The sequence below is a fragment of the Drosophila grimshawi genome, unplaced genomic scaffold (genome assembly GCF_018153295.1).
Source record: "Drosophila grimshawi isolate 15287-2541.00 unplaced genomic scaffold, ASM1815329v1 contig_659, whole genome shotgun sequence".
Lineage (NCBI taxonomy): Eukaryota > Metazoa > Arthropoda > Insecta > Diptera > Drosophilidae > Drosophila > Drosophila grimshawi.
In genome coordinates, this window is record NW_025063483.1 from 5,001 (window position 1) to 10,000 (window position 5,000).

A 5,000-nucleotide genomic window follows, 5' to 3' on the forward strand; every position below is an offset into this window, starting at 1 on the left:
ATTATATGCACTTGTATGATTAACAATGCGAAAGATTCAGGATACCTTCGGGACCCGTCTTGAGACACGGACCAAGGAGTCTAACATATGTGCAAGTTATTGGGATATAAACCTAATAGCGTAATTAACTTGACTATTAATGGGATTAGTTTTTTAGCTATTTATAGTTAATTAACACAATCCCGGGGCGCTCTATATAGTTATGTATAATGATATTTATATTATTTATACCTCTAACTGGAACGTACCTTGAGCATATATGCTGTGACCCGAAAGATGGTGAACTATACTTGATCAGGTTGAAGTCAGGGGAAACCCTGATGGAAGACCGAAACAGTTCTGACGTGCAAATCGATTGTCAGAATTGAGTATAGGGGCGAAAGACCAATCGAACCATCTAGTAGCTGGTTCCTTCCGAAGTTTCCCTCAGGATAGCTGGTGCATTTAACTGTTGTATAAAATAATCTTATCTGGTAAAGCGAATGATTAGAGGCCTTAGGGTCGAAACGATCTTAACCTATTCTCAAACTTTAAATGGGTAAGAACCTTAACTTTCTTGATATGAAGTTTAAGGTTATGATATAATGTGCCCAGTGGGCCACTTTTGGTAAGCAGAACTGGCGCTGTGGGATGAACCAAACGTAATGTTACGGTGCCCAAATTAACAACTCATACAGATACCATGAAAGGCGTTGGTTGCTTAAAACAGCAGGACGGTGATCATGGAAGTCGAAATCCGCTAAGGAGTGTGTAACAACTCACCTGCCGAAGCAACTAGCCCTTAAAATGGATGGCGCTTAAGTTGTATACCTATACATTACCGCTAAAGTAGATGATTTATGTTACTTGTAATATAAATTTTGAAACTTTAGTGAGTAGGAAGGTACAATGGTGTGCATAGAAGTGTTTGGCGTAAGCCTGCATGGAGCCGCCATTGGTACAGATCTTGGGTGGTAGTAGCAAATAATCGAATGAGACCTGGGAGGACTGAAGTGGAGAAGGGTTTCGTGTGAACAGTGGTTGATCACGAGTTAGTCGGTCCTAAGTTCAAGGCGAAAGCCGAAAATTTTCAAGTATAGAAAAATCAAAATATATTTTGCATCATACCGATTTTTATACACTTGAATAATTTTGAACGAAAGGGAATACGGTTCCAATTCCGTAACCTGTTGAGTATCCGTTTGTTATTAAATATGGGCCTCGTGCTCATCCTGGCAACAGGAACGACCATAAAGAAGCCGTCGAGAGGTATCGGAAGAGTTTTCTTTTCTGTTTTATAGCCGTACTACCATGGAAGTCTTTCGCAGAGAGATATGGTAGATGGGCTAGAAGAGCATGACATATACTGTTGTGTCGATATTTTCTCCTCGGACCTTGAAAATTTATGGTGGGGATACGCAAACTTCTCAACAGGCCGTACCAATATCCGCAGCTGGTCTCCAAGGTGAAGAGTCTCTAGTCGATAGAATAATGTAGGTAAGGGAAGTCGGCAAATTAGATCCGTAACTTCGGGATAAGGATTGGCTCTGAAGATTGAGATAGTCGGGCTTGATTGGGAAACAATAACATGGTTTATGTGCTCGTTCTGGGTAAATAGGGTTTCTATCATTTATGGTAGATTCTTGTTCCCCGGATAGTTTAGTTACGTAGCCAATTGTGGAACTTTCTTGCTAAAATTTTTAAGAATACTAATTGGGCAACTGATTAGTTCTTTTAAATTATAACGATTATCAATTAACAATCAATTCAGAACTGGCACGGACTTGGGGAATCCGACTGTCTAATTAAAACAAAGCATTGTGATGGCCCTAGCGGGTGTTGACACAATGTGATTTCTGCCCAGTGCTCTGAATGTCAAAGTGAAGAAATTCAAGTAAGCGCGGGTCAACGGCGGGAGTAACTATGACTCTCTTAAGGTAGCCAAATGCCTCGTCATCTAATTAGTGACGCGCATGAATGGATTAACGAGATTCCTACTGTCCCTATCTACTATCTAGCGAAACCACAGCCAAGGGAACGGGCTTGGAATAATTAGCGGGGAAAGAAGACCCTTTTGAGCTTGACTCTAATCTGGCAGTGTAAGGAGACATAAGAGGTGTAGAATAAGTGGGAGATATTAGACTTCGGTTTGGTATCGACAATGAAATACCACTACTCTTATTGTTTCCTTACTTACTTGATTAAATGGAACGTGTATCATTTCCTAGCCATTATACGGATGTATTTATTATATCTTATGGTATTGGGTTTTGATGCAAGCTTCTTGATCAAAGTATCACGAGTTTGTTATATAATCGCAAACAAATTCTTTAATAAGAAAATGCATTTATGTATTTTTGATTTAAAAATTTGGTATAACTCCAATTACTCAGGTATGATCCAATTCAAGGACATTGCCAGGTAGGGAGTTTGACTGGGGCGGTACATCTCTCAAATAATAACGGAGGTGTCCCAAGGCCAGCTCAGTGCGGACAGAAACCACACATAGAGCAAAAGGGCAAATGCTGACTTGATCTCGGTGTTCAGTACACACAGGGACAGCAAAAAGCTCGGCCTATCGATCCTTTTGGTTTAAAGAGTTTTTAACAAGAGGTGTCAGAAAAGTTACCATAGGGATAACTGGCTTGTGGCGGCCAAGCGTTCATAGCGACGTCGCTTTTTGATCCTTCGATGTCGGCTCTTCCTATCATTGTGAAGCAAAATTCACCAAGCGTTGGATTGTTCACCCATGCAAGGGAACGTGAGCTGGGTTTAGACCGTCGTGAGACAGGTTAGTTTTACCCTACTAATGACAAAACGTTGTTGCGACAGCATTCCTGCGTAGTACGAGAGGAACCGCAGGTACGGACCAATGGCACAATACTTGTTCGAGCGAACAGTGGTATGACGCTACGTCCGTTGGATTATGCCTGAACGCCTCTAAGGTCGTATCCGTGCTGGACTGCAATGATAAATAAGGGGCAATTTGCATTGTATGGCTTCTAAACCATTAAAAGTTTATAATTTATTTTATAAACGACAATGGATGTGATGCCAATGTTATTTGTAACATAGTAAATTGGGAGGATCTATGATCACCTGATGCCGTGCTAGTTACATATTTAAACATTATTTAATACAATGACAAAGCCTAGAATCAATTGTAAACGACTTTTGTAACAGGCAAGGTGTTGTAAGTGGTTGAGCAGCTGCCATACTGCGATCCACTGAAGCTTATCCTTTGCTTGATGATTCGAAAATGTTAATAAAACAACAAATATAAAATATAATATGTGTGTTATGGTTGTTAAACACCAACTAAAACATATATATATATATATATTGTATGAGTTGTTTAAAGGTGCCATATTTGTTAATTTACTTATGATATTTTATATATTTCTTTGTAAGTTGATAATGTGTGGACCGGACCTTAAGAAAATGTTATATACAAAAAGCTTTTTGATGATGCAATACAAAATTTATGTTATTTTATAAATAACATTCTTTTCAGAATAATTGAATTGTTATTGAAAGGAATAAAGAAATTAAATTGTTTTAAACAAAACAGAGAAAGAAGAACACACATTTTATTATATATATGAGTATATATATATATATATATATATATATATATATATATATATATATGATAACTGCGAAAGGCAATAGTAGAAAACACAAAAAAATAAATATATGAAATCATATTAAAAATATATTATAATTCAATCAATGGAGAACAGTAATATGCGAATGAAAAATTTACACTCTTAAACATAAATGTTATATTTAGTGTGAAATAGAAGTTTATATTTTATTTGATATTGCATAATAATAATAAACCGATTAATAAAATTTACACTCATGAGACTTGGAATTGTTATGAAATTCAATTCAGTGTTTTCCAATACAAAATGTCAAATAATATCATGAAACATATAAATTACATGTTAGATAATAACATATGATACAAACAATGTGATATAATAGAATTTAACATGTAAAATAAATGTTGGGTAATAACGTATGGAACAACTCTACTACAATAAAAAATGTTTGCTATAGACAAAATTATATATGGAAATCACATGATTGTGGAGTATTGTCTTGCCGGCAGCCGTCAATTATAGTTCAAATTATTAAATATTTAAGTTATTCGTGTGTTATATTTAAATTAATACATGAAGAATTAATAGTGAGTGGTTGCATTTGAAAAAAGTATCATTCTTAAGGAAATGGTGTTCAAAAACCTATATATGGAGTGGTGTCGCGCACGGCAAGTCATATGAGTCATATGAGAAAAAGTAAAAGTAACAAAATAATATGACTGTGGAGTATTGTCTTGCCGGCATGGGTCATTTATTGGGCAAATTATGAAATGTTATGAAATTCAATTCAGTGTTTTCCAATACAAAATGTCAAATAATATCATGAAACATATAAATTACATGTTAGATAATAACATATGACACAAACAATGTGATATAATAGAATTTAACATGTAAAATAAATGTTGGGTAATAACGTATGGAACAACTCTAGTACAATAAAAAATGTTTGCTATAGACAAAATTATATATGGAAATCACATGATTGTGGAGTATTGTCTTGCCGGCAACCGTCAATTATAGTTCAAATTATTAAATATTTAAGTTATTCGTGTGTTATATTTAAATTAATACATGAAGAATTAATAGTGAGTGGTTGCATTTGAAAAAAGTATCATTCTTAAGGAAATGGTGTTCAAAAACCTATATATGGAGTGGTGTCGCGCAAGGCAAGTCATATGAGAAAAAGTAAAAGTAACAAAATAATATGACTGTGGAGTATTGTCTTGCCGGCATGGATAATTTATTGGGCAAATTATGAAAAAATGAAGTTAATCTTGTATTATATTTTATTTAATACATGAAGAATTAATGTTGGGTGGTAGCATTTGAAAAAAGTATCATGCTTAAAGAGATGGTGTTCAAAAACCTATATATGGAGTGGTGTCGCGCAAGGCAAGTCATATGAGAAAA

The 5,000-nt window shown here is 35.3% G+C and overlaps 1 non-coding gene across 1 annotated transcript in view; it reads left to right on the top strand.

Moving 5' to 3' along the window:
- LOC122322767 overlaps nt 1-3,236 on the top strand; it is a 3,960-nt gene extending 724 nt beyond the window's left edge. The window contains exon 1 of the ribosomal RNA XR_006246835.1: nt 1-3,236. This exon is cut by the window's left edge and continues 724 nt beyond it. This is a non-coding gene — a ribosomal RNA (large subunit ribosomal RNA).
- Nucleotides 3,237-5,000: the final 1,764 nt, after the last annotated feature.